Here is a 19,722-nt window from a genome sequence, read left to right as displayed (position 1 = left end):
TATAAATCTATTCATTGAAAATGATTTTCTTTCTACTTCGTTCTGTGTACGGGCAATTCGGAAACTTCTTAGCCTAGCACAAAAAGCGCGGTATAAACAGAAAAAAGTTAAGTGTTTTGGAAACTTCCATCTCTGTTATGAACACGTGTTAAATTTTGTTTCGATCTGGCAACTCTTTCATATAGAAACAGGTGTTCAAAAAAGAAGCATCCGCAATTTTTTTAGAATGGAAAAAATTAGAAAAGCGTGCTGTCATTAAATATTTACATAAAAACGGTTTATCGGGACAAGAAATTCAAAATGATATGGTGAATGGGTTAGGTGAAAGTGCTCCTTCATATGCAACAGTAAACAATTGGGTTGCTGAATTTAAACGTGGTCGTACAAATAGTGAATGTGAACCACGTAGTGGACGTCCAAAAAGAGCAACAACAACAGAAATTTTAGCCAAAGTGCATGATATGGTATTAAATGATCGACGAATAAAAGTGCGTGAAATTGCTAATATCATGGGCATCTCAAATGATCGAGTCCATTTAATTTTACATGAAGAACTACAGATGAAAAAGTTTTCTGCAAGATGGGTGCCGCATTTGTCGATCAAAAACGCATAAGAATGAACATTTCTCAAGCTTGTTTGGATCCTTTTAAGCGAAATAAAATGGATTTTAAGCGTCGTTTCATAACTGTTGATGAGACATGGATCCACTACTATACTCCAGAGACAAAAGAACAATCCAAACAATGGACTGAAGCTGGAGGAAGTGCCCCGAAGAAGGCAAAAACAATTCAATCGGCTGGTAAGGTTAAGGCAACGGTTTTTTGGGACTTCAAAGGTATTTTATTGATCGACTATCTGTAAAAGGGTAACACAATGAATTCAGAGAACTATTGCAACCTTTTGGATCAATTAAATGTACAAATTCGAGAAAAATGTCCTGGCTTACAACACAAAACAATAATTTTTCATCAAGACCAGCGCACAAGAGTGTTTTTACAAAGGCTGAAATCAACGAATTAAAGTACGAGTTGCTTGACGACCCACCTTATTCTCCTGATTTAGCTCCCAGTGACTTTTACTTGTTACCAAATTTAAAAAAAATTCCTTGCTGGCAATCGTTTTACCTCAAATGAAGATGCAATTACAGTTGTAAACCACTATTTTGAAGACCTTGAGGAAAACTATTTTAATCAAGGGATAGAATTGCCAGAAAAGCGTTGGACTAAGTGCATTGAAGTTTCAGGAGAATATATTGGAAAATAAAAATATTTTTGAAAAACTAACTATTTTCTTTCATTGATAGACTAAGAAGTTTCCGAACCGCCCTCGTAGCATCGAACCTAACATATCTCAATTGCCAAGAAACGATGAAAAGCTTTCGCATAGTCAAACCCATCATGAGCAGTCCTATGTGCTTTTGATAATTTTGAACATAATTTTACATTCAATTAAAATTTTAATTGGAGAAATATTGGTAAAATTTTCGTCTGTGTACAATATATTTTTTGTGAATAGCTTTCTGTGATTCAGATAAACGGCTAATATCATCTCAAACAAGAAACACGTATTCGTAGAAGAAAATACATTTTTTTGTTATTTAAAAAGCCTCCTGCCTTGCTTCACTTTTAAGCCGACTTCTATTCCAATCCAATTTGTATGTCTATTAATTTTTCACATAACTAAACATATCTATTGTCATTGAACTGAAACATATTGAATGAAAGCTTTTAACATTTTTTTGTAGCTGCTAAAGACACAGTTGCCATTTGTATTTTTTTATCTCCGTTCAGCTCATTTACCTGATGTAGAAAATTTCACATTCTTACTTTTCACAGGGAGAGGCTGCCTGAAAGGCATATGGATGCCATTACGCTGTATTGCCTACATTAAGGCTATTAAGACAAACATTACAATACCTAATTTCAGGTGTCATTTCTAAACAATTAGTCGAACAAATACCTCCATTAAGATTGAATGTCTTGGCAAATATATTCTGGCCATATCTGTTGCTAGACAACAGTCGTCTCAGCCATTCACGCAAGTACCACATGATCTTGCAAATTACTTTGCATCTGTTGGCATATGAACGCTGCTTCTTTTTTTGTTTTTTGCTGTGGCAACAACCTCCAATATCATCCAGTCTGTGACCTCTAACATAATTGAAACCATCACACAAAACCTACACTATGTTCACTGTATGTCTTTTGGTACTTGGCAATTTTATTTTCTTGCTATGCGATTATGAAACGAAAATCTTTGGTAAACGACCCAATTTTATGCCCCACAATAAAGGCAAAAAGGAAGAAAAAGATGAAAATTAACATATGTGTGGGCTGTGCCGACACGCATGTATAGGCACGCAAGGGACTCCTTTTTGCCTCCACCTTATTTCTGACTAGCATATGGTCTCTCGCCTATAGATGTTTTCTTATGTAGTAGGTGACGCCTCAGTTACCAAAGTGATTTTCCTCTTATGGGGGCTTTCTTCTTTAACCTCTGTTGAGCCGGCAATGTGTGTGTGTGTGTTTTAGTCTTTGTTCATCGTAAATGTTAGTAATTTGCTATTTTATGCCAGTATCTGTATCACGAGTTGATGTGTATGGAAAAATGGTTGTAATTATGTTCACATATAAATTTTCCAAAAAAAAAAAATGAGGATCGGGAATTAGAACATCTCGTATAGTATAGTTGAAATGACATGGGATTTTAAAATTAAACTAATAGTATAAAAGAAAAGGTGCCTAGATAAGAAATTAAAAAAAAGGTTAGGATCTTTACGGACATATGTCCAGAAATATAAACCTAAGCTCACACTTATTTACTGGGCTACAAAGATTTTGACCGGTATAATCTTTGATGCGTTCTGATATAATACAAACTTTCCACTTTAAATCCAAATTGATTAGTTTGATACCTATTCCCAAACACTTTTTAAACTAAACGAGTAAGTAAAATCTCGACTATATACTACCCTTCACTACCTTGTAGACCAAATTTTTTGGTACCATCTCAAATCCATTAAATTTATAGGGAGGCCTAAATTGGAATATAAATGTATTTAAATTTGAACCGATTTAGACAAAATTTTTTCAAACTTTTACAAATTCTCTACAACCAAAATTTAAATCGACTAACGTCTTGGGAAGAAGCACAATGTTAGTAAAAAACTACCGGTATGATTAAACCTTAAACCGTTTTCATGCAATTTGGAAAAAGTGTATTTATAATTTATCAGACGATGCATATGTATTAGAGGTATAGGACAATGTGAGCCATTTTTACAATTTTTGTGGCGACATTTACACAAGTCGAAGCACATTTACACAAGTCGAAGCCCTATCTAAAGCGTTCCGTGTAAAGTCTGGTATTACAGTGTGAATGATTTAATTACAATATGGGGAAATTAATATAGCATTTCGTGTAATATGCGGGTTCTTTGGTCATATTTGCCCGAACCGGAAGAACAAATGTATGGAGGTTTCTAAACTTAAATCTGAACCGAATTGGATCAAATTCGGCACATTTAAATAGAATGGTAAATTTGTTCTTTGTCAAGTAAAAGGCTAGTTCTTTCTCCTTCCACTGTGTTAATCGAAACGAAGTTTTATCTTGTTTCAAAAACATTACTTCAAACGCTGTGGGGGCAGTCCAAAACTCATAAAAATGCTTTTACCAAATCTCCTTCCGTACTTCACATATGTGTTCAATAACATCTTGACTAAATCAATCTTCCCTGCGTCATGGAAACGATCACAGATACTACCGATACCGAAGACTAATAGTGAGTTCAGACCAATTTCTATTTTGCCATACCTATCGAAAGTACTTGAAAAGATCATGTATCAACAGATGAGCACTTACATCGAATCCATGCACCTATTTACACAACGACAATCTGGTTTTAGGCCAAAGCGTAGTTGCATCTCAGCTCTTATAGATGTGGTTGAATCAGTGAGAGAGAAAATAGATGAGAACCAAGTGTCCAGTCTTGTCCTGCTTGACCACAGCAAAGCATTTGACACTGTTAATCACACAATTCTTATTAATAAACTGGATAAACTATTTTATTTTTCAAACACTGCCTGTAAGCTATTGCAATCTTATCTTTCCAATCGTTCTCAATATGTTTACTGCAATAATACACGATCTAGTGAAATGAAAATCTACTGCGTAGTACCACAAGGGTCTCTTCTCGGACCTCTACTATTCTGTATATATATAAATGATTTGCCAAACAATCTAAAATACTGTAATATCCAAATATATGAAAACGACGTTCAACTCTACGCAAGTTCTGAATCCGGAAACATCACTTCGCTGTATCAGAATATAAATCATGATTTAAACGCAATATATTCTTGGGCAACTAGTAACTGCTTAACTCTTAACCCTAAAAAATCTAAATACATTGTGATTACTAAGCGTCGACAGGAGATCAGTTCATTACATGATCTTATAATTAATGATAGGGAAAAGAGTTGATACTGCACTAAACCTAGGAATAACATTCAATAAAGAGCTAACTTGGAGTAACCATATTAATAATACAGTCGGAAGAATTAATGCGATGCTTAGAAACTTATGGGCTGTCAAAGAATCCACACCCCAAAATATTCGTAAACTTTTAGCGAAAACTTATATCGTCCCAGTTCTGTTATATGGCTGTGAAATATATGCAAACTGTAGTGCTGCTGACTTCCACAAACTTAAAGTAGCCTTCAATAACATCGCAAGGTACATATTCCTGAAAAAGCCAAGCGAACGAATATCTGAATTTGCGTATACAATTTTCAACATGAGCTTTGAAAATCTATTGAAGTTTAAATCAATGATATTTTTACATAAACTCATCTATACCCGAGAACCAAATTATCTCTTCGAGAGACTTCAATTTGCCAAATCAAATCGTGGCAATCGAATAATCCAGTTCCGATATAAAAGCCTAATATCTGAAAGGCAATTTTACATATCCACCATTCGTCTTTGGAACAACCTCCCAAATAGTATACAAACAATTGGTAACATGTCTAAATTCAAAAAAGAAATATCTCAAATATTAGCATAATTACCTCAATATATTGCAATATAAAAACATTTTAACATATTATTCACATTAATTTAACTTTTTTATAACCTCATATTACAATGTAATTAAATCTTTGTTCCTAACACCATCACTTATAAGGAGAAATCCTTGTCGTGTTAGTAGAAATTTAAACAAATAAATAAATAAATAAATAAAAATAAATTGGAGTAAAATCCTATTAAAAATGGGTATAAACTATGAAATACTCTTACCCCAAATCAGATGTACGTATATATGGGAGCTATATCTAAATCTTAACTGATTTAAAAAAAATTGTATATATCGCTAAAATGTCTTTTCTACACTCAAAAAAAAAAGTGGAATTTATATGTTTGGAGAAAGTTTCCTTTGCTCTATTAATTATACACAAATGCAGCCTAAAGATTTACTAAATTCGTACTTTTCACAAAAAAGTTCATTAGTTCTTTACATTTGTAAATTTTACTACAAATGCGCTCATCTTGAACTTCGTGTGGAACTAAAGACATTCCTACAATTTTGAACTCCAATTCGTTCCTTCAAACTACAAAATTTTCTTTAACAAGTGAAAAAAATAATTATGTCTGATAAATTTTCTTGAATCTTTCCAAAAATATTTTTTGTGATATCGGCGTAATGTCCGCGTTTGCAGTACTGTTTACGTTTTGCTCCTGATGGTTTTTTCAGTGCAAATTTCAAGTAAATCGGAATGAAACTTGGTCTCCGGCGGTGATTTGAATCTATATCGGGCGCACGATATATACTATATATATATATATATATATATATATATATATATATATATATATATATATATATATATATATATATATATATATATATATATATATATATATATATATATATATATATATATATATATATATATATATATATACAGTAGCTATATCTAAGTAAGTAAATAAATCTATATAAAAAAGAAAAATACACAAAAATCAAAATGTCAGGCTAATCAGATAGAAAGATTTGATGTTAAAAAATGTAATGTGTCGGATATATAAAACAAGCACAAACTGTCATAAATTAGGACGGGCGGAATTTTAACTAACCCCTACCATACAAGAGATGACAGGAATAGCTGGACAGTTACGAAAATTGTTTCTATAGAAGTAAACCGGTGAAACATTTATAAATGGGCTATCAGTTATGGACATTAAAGGCCATTAATTTAATGTAAACAATTTCGAGTGACATTGATGAAACAAACTTTCTCCCAAAAGTCTGCCTCAGATGGCACGTTGGCAGAGGTTTAATTTAAAATTACAGCTTCCAAGGACATCGGGTATACATGGAGATTTCTCAAATAATTATCTCCGTATACAAAATCTGGGCTGACGGGAAATTTCCGCATTTATTAATGGATCTCAAATAACTCAAAATTTCTGATAAATCTTATGAAAATTTTAGACTGGAAAAAATTTCTTAAAACAAATCGGAGATGGGTTTATATGTGGTGCTATATCACAAAATTGTTCGGTATGACCCATCTTCGAACTCAACATGCCTGCCAAAAATTCAGAACGTTAGGCTCTACTGTACTCTGTACTTAAAATTGTACTTTTATCAAGAGTATATATAGGCTTAAAAATTTATAGTGGACTATACAATTGATCAATTCAGCCCATATTCTAGTAAAACCTACTCTTTATATCACCTTGAAATTTCACCCATATAAATACACTTTGAATGGCCTGAAATCCAGTACTTCGTTGTTCGATTAAAAACACCAATCGAATCTAATTTGTCGAAATATTTCTTTTGTTACAAAGATATGAAGTGTTTTTCCAATTTTGTTTCGCCGAAGTCAGAGTCGAGCAAAATTTATACGACTCCGGCTCCGACTCCAGCAAAATCTTCAAACTCAGACTCCAAGACTCCGACTCCGGCTCCGACTTCACAGCCCTGCTTGATACTGTCAAGTGTACTCTTTGTGCAAAATTTGAAACAATTTAACGTGAATCTCTGGCTTCTGGGGCATAACAGTGTATATCGGGCGAGAGATATATATGGGAGCAATATATATAAATCTGAACCGATTTTAAGCAAATTTGGCATACTTGACGATACTTTAAGTTGGACTCCTTGTGCAAAATTTGAAGCAAATCAATATAAAATTCTGCCCTTTGGGGTCATATTAATGCATACCAGTTGAAAGATATATATGGGAGCAATATATATAAATCTGAACCGATTTTAACCAAATTTGGCATACTTGACGATACCTTTAGTTGGACTCCTTGTGCAAAATTTAAAGCAAATCAATATAAAATGCTGCCCTTTGGGGTCATATTAATGCACACCAGTTGAAAGATATATATGGGAGCTATATCGACTCACTAAACATTCAGATGTACGAAGTTTTGAGAAGATGGGTTAGTAAACACATGAATTATGACCAAACCGGTGATAAATATATATGACAGATATATGCAAATCTGAGCTGATTTTCTCCAAAATCAATAGCGACTATCCTTGACCCGAAAAAGGAGCCTGTGCCAAATTTGAAGAAAATCAGACTTAAACTGCCAGCTGTATTTTGCACAGAAAAATACATATGCAGACAGTCGGACGGACAGTCAGACAGACTTACATGGGTATACTAAACGAATTTAATCCGTAGAGGATCGGTATACTAAAATGTGGATATATGAGTATTCCTTCTGGGCGTTACATACATATACGCGAACCTATTGTGCCCTGTACCACAGTAATGGTGAAGGGTCTAAAAATTATTGGCCTCATGCAACTGAGTATACAAGTTTAAGTATATAAAAGATTTTACTTGCAGAGTCTCTTAGAGAAGAAAATTTCACCCGTTGAAACTTAGTACATGGTGTTAGTATATGGCCTCTAATAACCTTCCAGGAATTGGCCTATATCGGTCCATAATTATATATACCCCCATATAAACCGATCCCCAGATTTGACTTCTGAAGCTTTTTGGAGAAGCAAAATTCAAGCGATCCAGTTGAAATTTGGTACGTGGTGTACGTATTTAGTCTCTAATAACCATGCAAAAATTGGTCGATATCGGTAAGATAAATCAATTCATAATTGTTTCATAATTGTATATAGCCCCCATATAAAGCGACCCCCATATTTCAATTCTGGCTCCCTAATTACCGCGCAGTAGTCCATATCGGTTCGTAATTATTTGTAGACTGACCTATATATACATTTTTTGTCTAATATATGCCATGGACTAACTTACAATTTGGAAGACGATGATAAGATGTTTTAAGATACCTTGCCATCGGTAAGTATTACCACAACCCAAGTAATTCGTTGGCGGATGACAGTCTTTCGTAGAAGTTTCTACGCAGTCCATGGTGGAGCGTACATAAGATTCGGCCTGGCCGAACTTACGGCCGTATATACTTGTTTTTACTTCACGTTATTAAAGTAAGCGAAAATTAATTAATATTAGAAAAATTTTCTCGCATTTGGGAAAACTAAAATTTAACTAAAATTAATTAATTTTTATGAACTAAAATGAAGTTAAATCGGCTATAAAAAATTTCGTTGTCTTTTTTCTAGGGGCACAGAAAGAATATGATTACCTCAAAGCACAGATGCTCTTGATAAGCATAATGTTATTTTTGAACGGAGAAAATGGACCATTGTTATCGAAAAATGTTGTTTTCTCCCCAAAGATAAGCAAGCTTGCCGAAATCAGATTCATAATTTCCAAGAAAATAACATGATTCCGGAAAAAAAGTTATAGGTTCCCCGTCCAAAAACATGTTTGAGGTGATCATATTCCATCTCTGCCGCCCATAGTGATGGCTGGAGGGTGTCTTCCTGTATTGTTCTCCGTTCCACCTATGGTATAAGGTTTACCCATTACTTTCTTGGTCACCCGCACTTGGGGTCTGCTAACATTGTTGAAAGCTTCTTCGATGTGGACGCTTATTACGTAAGCTTATTGCTTTACATCGATGGATGTTTCGAATGTCCACCTACCACACAGCTGGTCTGAGTTTAATTCCAATTTTGGAAATTACACCGATGCATATTTCCTTGACCAGTGGCTGTTTTTGTTGTTTTATATAAACAAATATTGTTTTAAGTGTTAAAGTGCTCTCGAGTGTGCTAATTACATAAAACACGTGGCGCACATGGATAGGCTTTAATGTTGCCATTCCACTCCTTGTGTCTTCTTTCACTTTCGCTTTGTTTGTGTCAACGACATTAAAGTCGCTTGCTCCATTCAATGTTTACCAACATCAGGAACATGGTATTTGTTAACATAAAATTCGAAGCGACAGCAGTATGGAAGAAAACAAATTTTTTTTCGAATTCTTTATGTCTTAACATGGAAATATGTTTAAATAAGCGAAATGTTGTCAAAATACTAGGAAATTGTCTTGGTTGGCTTGGAATCCTGGGGTTTTGCAACCTAAACCAAAACGAAATGGGAATTCCATCAGAAAGAAATAGCAGCAAAATCAAAGTTAATGAGCAGAAAATTAAAGCAAACACAATACGTATAACAAAACTCTGGCATTTAAGACTTAAGAGTTTTAATTAGCTATACATACCGAATGGAAAAGATGTTCAATCAAAAACAAAAAACCGATTTATTTTGTATACAAAAGCATGGCATACAAGAAACTTTATAATTTGTAAGATATGGAAAAAATTTCCATTTTTTTACCAGTGCTGTTTTGTATAGTTATATTTACTTATTACACTAGTTTACAAAATATTTTTTTTTTGTATGTACATTTGATGAGATGCGACTATTTTGATCTGCTGAATTCGAAAAATAGTTTTTCAAAAAATTTTTATGGAACAGTTTTTGAGATATCCCGTTATTTTTAGTTTTTCGCTCTTTTTTCACTAAACAAATTATATCTCGAGTTAGAAATGTCCGATTATATCACATCTCATCAAATGTACATTTTCAGTGTAAACTAGTGTTATTATTATATCTTTCTTCTAAATTACTGGAACGTGTAAATATCCTTCGAAAGCCCTGTTATATATTTCACCTGGTACACTCCAAAATAAGGACTTTAAAATCTATTAATTTTTGTATCTGTTCCAGAAAATGATTATGTTATAGTAAAAAATTTCATTAATCTGAGAAAGCTTCTTTCAAATCTTTGTTTTAAATATATACAGTGCCGGTCAATAAAATAGCACCAACGTCGAACATACTTCTCATTCCATAAAAAAAAATCTGTGCTTATTATTTGAACATAACTCAGCAATGACTTAGTACTCTGTTTACTCTTTCTAACGGCCATTTTCAAATAGCTCCGTTAGGCTTTAACTGCCAGTTAACAGAAAGTAAATTGCATATATCATGTCTCAGGTTAACTTTAACTGAAAAATTTCCGTCATTTAAGTTCCTAACTGGCCTATAGAATATAAAGGTAAGATGACGGCTTCGTCCATAATACGGTTTAAAAGTTGGTTAGTTAACGGAACACTAACGGAGCTTTATGAAATTGGGGGTTAGAGGAATATTTTCCTCTCAACATAGTTAACGGTTCCTTAGAAATGAACAGTCATTTCTAAAAAGGTATACTTCAGTGCAGTCATTAAAATAGCACCAGTAACGTGTTTTAAGTTTATTTTGCAAAATTTCGGGAAGAAAGTGAAACAACAGATAATAGATATTTTTTGTAGAAAGCCAGTTTTGTCACCCTTAATGGTAAAACGTTTAGTTCGGACTACTAAAGCAAATCCATTTATAACAGCTACGGAGCTGAAAAAAGTATTGGATGTGCCGGCAAGCGTGGAAACTATTCGTCGCAGACTTCGAGCCAACAACCTCAATGCCTGTAGTCCTCGAAAAGTTTCGCTCCTTTCCTCTAAACATGTTGCTAAAAGGATATCTTTTGTCAAAGCACATTAAAATTGGCCTAAGGAAAAGTGGAGAAATATACAATGGACTGATGAATCTAAAATTGTCCTTTTTGGTGGAAAGGGTTCCCGATCCTTCGTTCGTAGGCCATCTAACAGCGAATACAACCCAAAATTTATAACAAAAACAATAAAATATGGAGGTCTAAGTTTTATGGTATGGGGTTGTTTTTCGTATCAAGGAGTCGGTCCCATATATTGGATCAAAAGCGTTATGGATGCATCGGTTTATATAAAAATCTGTGATGAAGTTATGCTACCATATGATTCCTACGAAATGGCACTGGTGTTGGTCTTCCAGCAAGACAATGATCCAAAACACATCAGTAAAATGGCAAAAAAGTGGTTCAACGACAATTCTGTCAATGTAGTGGAGTGGCCTGCATAGTCTCCCGATTTGAACCCGATCGAAAATCTGTGGACAGACCTAAAGAAGGGTGTATCTATAACAAAACCAATAAGCGTTGAAGGTCTCTGGGAGGCAGTTCAGAAAATTTGGAGTTCCATAAAAGTGGAAAGATGTCAACATTTAATCGATTCCATGGGTTGTGCCGCGGTAATAGCCAACAAAGGGCACGCGACAAAATATTGCATGAAGTTTTGAAATATTGAATTAACTAATAATAAGATATTTTGATTGAATTTTTTTATTTAGTTAAAAAAAAAAAAATCCACTATTTTTCGTTAAAAATGAACTGAAGTGCTATTATTTTGACTGGCTAGTTTGTAAGCTTTTTTTGTTTTGTCAATTAGTGAATTAAAAAGTAATAAAAAAATCAAATAATTTTTCATGATATTAAACCAGAAACAGTAACTAATTTATTATGTTCTTTTGAACCAAAGTCCTAAATTTTCATTAAAAATACCAAATTTCCTTAACAACTCACAAAAAAAAAAAACAATGAAAGTGTTCATTTTGGATCTTGTGTTGGTGCGAAATTGGCTCACAAGCAATGAATTTTACATGGGCTTGTGATATGATGGAAGTCATCTTTTTAAGCATCTGCTGCATTGATTTCGCATAAGTTCATCATATGTGATGCTATTTTAGTAGTAGGGAAAGCATAAAAAATAAAACTTGTGCGACTTATTTGATTTCTATCTCTACATAATCTCAACTGACTATATAGTCTAAGAGAGCCTGAAAATAAATCGGTCTGTCTGTTTAACTTAAGGATATTTCGCACACCCAGAGAAGGAATATGATAACCTCGAACATGTTTTAAGAGCAAAATGATATTTTTGGATGGTGACCATGTAACATAGTTTTCACAACCATGTTATTTTCTCGAAAATCATGTATCTGATTTCGGCAAGCAGGTTATATTTGACGAGAAAATAACATTTTAGTGACAAACATGTTACATGGTCACCATACAAAAATAAACATTATGCTCTTGAAACATGTTTGAGGTGATCATATTCCTTCTCTGCGTGCACAAATTAAAAAAAAAAAATAAACAGCATCTTGTGAAGCGAAAGTTCTTTAGAAGAGCATTTTTGGATGTGTATTAAAAGTAATGGCTACCGATTGTTTATATCCTCAACGATAGGATGGGGGCATATTACTTTGTTTTTCCGTTTGTAACACATCAATGTCCGTCCGTCCATCTGTCCGTCGATAAACGATATTTGTTGGTCTAAAATTTCGTTTGGGAGAAAAGAATTCTTTTTATGCGTGTAGTTTTAAGTCAGTTATGTTAACTATAAGGATAAAATGACTTTATTGAAAAGTTTGTCTATTCTTGGACAAGGAAAAAAATTGTGGATCAGAAAAACGAATCTTCGATGCTAAGCAAAATTTGTAAAATTCGTATTTTAAGGTCGTGAAATTTTTCGCCTAAAGACAATATATTTTTCAGTGTTTGATACATGGTGATGGACATTTAAGATTCAGCCCGGCTGAATTTAAGGACATATATTTGTAGTTTTACACCATTTGATAAAATTTAATTTGTCGAAATCATCACTACTAAATGCCAAACTTTAAATTTATCACAGATTTACCCCTTTTTCATTTGGTATCCTTCTATAATAATAGGCAGAGATTTTTCCTTTTCTTTGCACTAATTGAAATCTTCAGCCTGTGGGTATTCTATAATTATTCTTTTTCTCAACAAAATGATGGTAATGCTTTGAGAGGGAAATATTAATTTGAGCAATGGCTTAAGTATTTTAAAGAAGCTTATTTCTGGGAAAAGTTTTTTTTTCGAAGGCAAAAAGATTTTCCTCCTTTAAACACTCAGCAAGTTATGAGAGGATATGCTTTATCTTTGTTTAGAGATATTCCACTCAAAAGCCCTTGAGGTATTTCGAGGAGTTCAAAAGATTTTGTTAAATAATATAGAACTGTCATGACTTCCAGTCCAAAAGTCTTATTCTTAACAAAACACTGTAAAGGTGTTGTTCTACAAGAGCTTCTTGGGGATAACCTCTTCACCAGTAGCTCTTCAGCCAACAGGTACAGCAAAAATGCTAAGCATAAACTCCTTCTCTAGATATTTGCGAAAATACTATGGCTTAATTAGTTGTTAATAGTTAATAGTTATTGTTGAATAGGAAAATAAAGCAATACATTCTAAATATATATTCAGGCCGCTGATATAGCATTATATACTGTCATCCAATATTTGTTTATTATAACTAATTTTTTTTTTTTTAGGTTTCAACAACTATTTTATCTATTATCAACTACATCCCTTCCTGAAAAAAAAAATACTTAATATGTTTATATGTGATATCTCTTTGATATTATTTATGTAAATTGTTTTTTTTTTTTCTGTTGCCACCATCGAATTGCTTTTGATTTTCAAATAAAATCCAATTTACTATGATATCATAAACATACTATCAATATTAAGAGAAAATAACTTCAAGCTATTATTGAAAATGATAACCTATTCAGCAATTTTTAAAGCAATTAAAATTTTATATCAATTTGTTTGTTGTTCATTTGGGTATTCTTTTAGATGATTGTTTTTAATAGATCTAACGCAATACTCATGCTATTTTCCTTTTTTTTAACAAATTGTTAATTGATTAAAAATCGTTGGAAAGCAATTGAATATGGAAAAACCAAAACCCACATAGTAAAAACATTAAAAAACAAACACGTAATTAATTATAATGTCAAATTAACAAATAGTATAAAAATATACCATGGTATGAAAAGAAAATAATGTTGCTTTAATTGAAATGCAAAAACAAAAAATTAAGTTGAGTAGGTAGGTTGGAGTAGGTATTGGCCAATTTTAAGCACTTATATTCGTACTATTGTGGGTTTTTCATAATTGAGGAGGTACTTTTCAAAACGTGATTATTCCACTTTTTGTGTTCTTGCACAAATTGAGAAAATAGTTTCTTGGGTATGCCCCTAAATATTTAACCCGCAATTGCATGCTATATTAAAGGCGTAAAGATTAGTCATTGTTTGGTGTAGGATTTAAAAAGTTGGCACTTCTATATTTGGAATAAATGCATGATTTAAAATGGAATAATCTCGTTTTGATGCGGCTGGTTGGAATAATCATGTTTTGATTCAAACCACTGTGAATTAATCTTGTTTTGCTGAAACTAATTAGGTATCAGAAATACTAAGTTGAAATAAAACAACATTTGGTTCATTTTAATCTAAAGAAATTAAAAATTTTTTTAAATTATTTTTTAAAATTTTTATATTGGGTTCATCCTTAAATAACTCAAACTAAAAAAAATAATTCATAGTATTTTTTTTTTGTTTTTATTTAATTTTTACATTGGGTTCATCCTTAAATAACTCAAACTAAAAAAATAAACTAATAATAAACAAGTATATATAGCCGTAAGTTCGGCCAGGCCGAATCTTATGTACCCTCCACCATGGATTGCGTAGAAACTTCTACGAAAGACTGTCATCCACAATCGAATTACTTGGGTTGTGGTAATTCTCACCGATGGCAAGGTATCTTAAAACTTCTTAACATCGTTTTCTAAATTGTCAGTTAGTCCATACGTGGTATATATTAGACAAAAAAGGTATGTATTGGTAAGTCTATAAATAATTACGAATCGACATGGACTTTTGCACGGTACGTAGAGAGCCAGAATTGAAATAAGGTGGTCGCTTATATCGGGGCTATATAGAATTATGAACTTGATATGGACCAATTTTTGTGTGATTGGGGATCGATTTATCTGAGGGCTATATATAAATATAGACCGATATGGACCTAGTTGTTAACGGCCATATACTAGCACAATGTACCAAATTTCAACTGGAACTGGTTTTGGAGCCTCCTGGAGGCTCGGGAGCGGTTTATATGGGGTGTATGTATGATTATGGACTGATATGGACCACTTTTGGCATGGTTGTTAAATATCATATACTACCACCACGTACCAAATTTCAACCAGATCGGATGAATTTTGCTCCCCAAAAGGCACCAGAGGTCAAATCTGGGGAACGGTTTATATGGGGGCTATATATAATTATGGACTGATATGAACCAATTCCTGCATGGTTGTTGGATACCATATACTAACATCACGTACCAAATTTCAATCGAATCGGATGAATTTTGCTCTTCCAAGGGGCTCCGGAGGTCAAATCTGGGGATCGGTGTATATGGGGCCTATATATAATTATTGACCGATTTCGACCAATTTTTGCATGGGAGTTTGAGGTCATATATTAACACCACGTACAAAATTTCAACTGAATCAGATGAATTTTGGTCTTCCAAAAGGCTCCGGAGGTCAAATCTGGTGATCGGTTTATATGGGGGCTATATGTAGTTATGGACCGATGTGGACCAATTTTTGCATGGCCGTTAGAGACCATATACCACGTACCAAATTTCAGCCGGATCGGATGAAATTTGCTTCTCTTAGAGGCTCCGAAAGCCAAATCGGGGGATCGTTTTATATGTAGTTATGGACCGATGTGGACCAATTTTTGCATGGTCGTTAGAGACCATATACCATGTACCAAATTTCAGCCGGATCGGATGAAATTTGCTTCTCTTAGAGGCTCCGAAAGCCAAATCGGGGGATCGGTTTATATAGGGGCTATATATAATTATGGACCGATGTGGACCAAGTTTTGCATGATTGTTAGAGACGATATACTTACACCATGTACCAAATTTCAGCCGGATCGGATGAAATTTGCTTCTCTTAAAGCAATCGCAAGCCAAATTTGGGGGTCCGTTTATATGGGGGCTATACGTAAAAGTGGACCAATATGGCCCGTTTGCAATACCATCCGACCTACATCAATAACAACTACTTGTGCCAAGTTTCAAGTCGATAGCTTGTTTCGTTCGGAAGTTAGCGTGATTTCAACAGACGGACGGACATGCTCAGATTGACTCAGAATTTCACCACGACCCAGAATATATATTCTTTATGGATATTGACATTTTGAAACATTTTATTTTCGCAGAGTATTCAATTCAATGCTACCAAACAAAAAAAATTAAAATTTTTTTTCAAAAGTGGAATAATCATATTTTGAAAAGTACCTCCTCAATTAAATATTAATGTAAGTGAAACAATATCAAATAGTTTGACTATAATCCAACTCATAGCAGACCTAAAACCAGTATATGCAGCCCTAAGTTAGGCCAGGCCGAATCTTATGTACCCTCCACCTTGGATTGGATAGCAAGTTCTAAATAAAGACTATCATCTACAAGTGAATTTTTTGGGTTGTGGTAACACTTTCCGAAAACTTCTCATTATTGTCTTGTCAGATAAATTACCTATATAAGTCAATTAAATTCTTGATCGGTTTATATAGAGAAGTCTATAGATAATTATAGACCTACACCCTCAAAAAAATCGCTTCTGTAACATATACCCCAAACACATATATATTTTCAGGATTCGTCCAAACAAAATATTGTTTGTATTGTTCAAACATATTATGTTTCAGCTTAGGGCATATACTGGTAGTAAAAAATGTTAATGAAATTCTCTTTGTGTGGATATATTTTTAAGGCGCCAATTGATTTCTTCCATTATTTTACTTGCAGCCTGCTCTCCGATCATAAGGTATCTTAAATCTTCTTATTATTGTCTTGTCGGATTAACTACCTATATAAGCCAATTCAGTTCTTGATCGGTTTATATAGAGAAGTCTATGGATAATTATGGACCTACACCCTAAAAAAAAAATGCTTCTGTAACATATACCCCAAACACATATATATTTTCAGAATTGGTCCAAACAAAATATTGTTTGTATTGTTCAAACATATTATGTTTCAGCTTAGGGCATACACTGGTAGTAAAAAATGTGAATGAATTTTTTTTTGTGTGGATATATTTTTAAGGCGCCAATTGATTTCTTCCATTATTTTACTTGCAGCATGCTCTCAAGGTCTCTCTTTCTTAACACATATATGTTTATAGGCTATTTTCAAAGTAATATATGTTTGCATCTAAGCATATTATATTTACAAACATTTTATGTCCCAAACATAATATGTTCTAACATATTACCATATATGTCCCAAACACGTTATGCTAGTTTATGAACATTATATGCTTGCACTTACAAATATTGTGTTAAAAAATTTGAGTTCCACACATATAATTTTAACACCCAAACATATGAAAAACAAATTTTTCGTCCGTGTATATGAAACAATTCTTGAACGGTAATCAAATTTCAACCGGATCAGATGAAATTTGTTCCTCCATGAGACTCCAGAAATCAAATATACTGACATCCCGTACCTCTTTTAAATTTGGGTTTTGCGTACTTGATTTTAGGAAACAAATTTTAATTTTTCGTTTTTTTTTTATCAAAATTCTTCAAAAAAGTGTAAACCACAACTTCAATTTCCGAACTCAGACTAAAAAAAAATTTAAAAAAAAAACGAATAAATTAAAATTTGTTTCGTAGAATCAACTACACAAAACTCGAATAAACTAAATTGTGTCTTAAAAGCCTCAGAATTAATACAAAAATAATTAGAGTAAAGACAGAATCTTTGGAAACGGGCATGTATTTTGTCAGTAATAGTAGCAAATATTAAAAAACTACACTGAAAAAAACAGCAGGAAGAACAATTTTGAATGATTTTAGAAAATTTAGATAATTTGTAAGAAACAGTATTACAAACGACGATATCACAAAAATAAGTAAATATTTTTTAACAAATTCAAGAAATTTTTGTTGACACATGTTAATGAATATTTTGCAGTTTTAAGGGAAAAATTGGGGTTCAACATTGCTAGAATGTCTTTAGTGCCATACGAAGTTCAATATGTAAAATTTACATAGTAAAATTTACAAATTTAAAGAAATAATGAACTATTTTGTGAGATGTACGAATTTAGTAAATCTTTATGCTTCATTTGTGTATAATTTTTTCGGTTTATAGTTAATTTAACTAAAAAGGAAACTTTCCCCAAACATAATAATGATGAACTAAAATAAAGTTTTTTATATATGTTATGATGAAAAGTGTCATTCGGGAGTTGGCATCACTGTTCATAACTATGATGCTGTGTGGGATTTGAGAGAAAATAAATATGTAAAAAACAAGTATATGCAGCAGTAAGTTCGGCCCGGCCGAATCTTAAATATCCAACACCATGAATCAAATATTATAGTTTCCTTTGAAAATTTCCGAGAGGTTTGATGATAGATATTTTTACAAGCAGGTCAGTTCTACAAGTATGCTTCCCGAAGATAAATTTAAAGATTTTACCTATGAAGACTAGATCAAATTCTTGATTTATAAGAACCATTTTTGTTTGAGTTTTAGAGTAAGTGTGCAAGAAAATGGTGAAATAAAGGTTTTATTTGAATTCCAATATCTGTAGATTTTTACCCCCATTATTAAATGAGCACGAGAAGTAAAATCTGGAAATTTTACATTCAATTTCCAACAATTTGCATGGTCAGTGTGCCTTTTATACCCTCAAGAAGTGAAATCGGTCAATAATCCGATACACCTTTTTTGTGGGTCTAAAATACCAATATACTTACAACTTCAGGCAAATCGGATAAAAACTATGGTTTCTAGAATCTAGTGTGTCCATAGCAGACACTGATTAACCGATTAACCGGATTCAGTTACACAAACCGAAAGACTTTTTTGACCACCTGTTAACCGGTCTTCTGTAGTGCAACGAAATTTCTTTCTATTTTTCATATATTTCTTCCAAAAGTAGAACTTTTTGCAGAGATATACAGCAGGTGAGAAACAAATGACTACCCTACGGGAAATTAGTGCAAATTGCTACTAAAGTAGCAAGAGAGAAGTTCACCACTGTGGTATCACAATGGACTGAATAATCTAAGTGAGCCTGATACATCGGGCTGCCACATAACCTAACCTAACCTAACCTAACATAACCTAACCTAACCTAACCTAACCTAACCTAACCTAACCTAACATAACCTAACCTAACCTAACCTAACTTAACCTAACCTAACCTAACCTAACCTAACCTAACCTACTAATGTACCCATTACAGGACTGATCTTAGTGCTCCAGTTTATCAACATTTTTAATTGTCATAAAGTTTGTCCTAAAAGGGGTCCTAAAAGCTTGTCCCACACTGTTTCATGAGCACTTGTCTATGGGGTAGTCCTACTAAGTTGTTCCAGGACGTGTCCTTTGATATGAGTACAAGTCGCCTCCTAATGTGTAAATTTTTCCAGCCACTGACAAACCTATGTTAAAATGACCGGTCCATTCCATACGCTTAGACCAGAACTGTGACTGATCCATACACCCCTGGCACTAAACTTGTACCGGTCCTG

At 33.2% G+C, this 19,722-nt stretch overlaps 1 protein-coding gene across 1 annotated transcript in view; it reads right to left on the bottom strand.

Annotated features, from left to right (window-relative positions):
- The window catches only part of LOC142224397 (uncharacterized), a 488,359-nt gene that overhangs the window by 455,092 nt on the left and 13,545 nt on the right, over positions 1–19,722 (bottom strand). The gene's annotated exons all lie outside the window — the stretch shown is intronic.

This window comes from Haematobia irritans, chromosome 2, assembly GCF_050003625.1.
Source record: "Haematobia irritans isolate KBUSLIRL chromosome 2, ASM5000362v1, whole genome shotgun sequence".
In the NCBI taxonomy this organism is placed as follows: domain Eukaryota; kingdom Metazoa; phylum Arthropoda; class Insecta; order Diptera; family Muscidae; genus Haematobia; species Haematobia irritans.
This window is presented reverse-complemented; position numbering and strand designations above follow the sequence as displayed.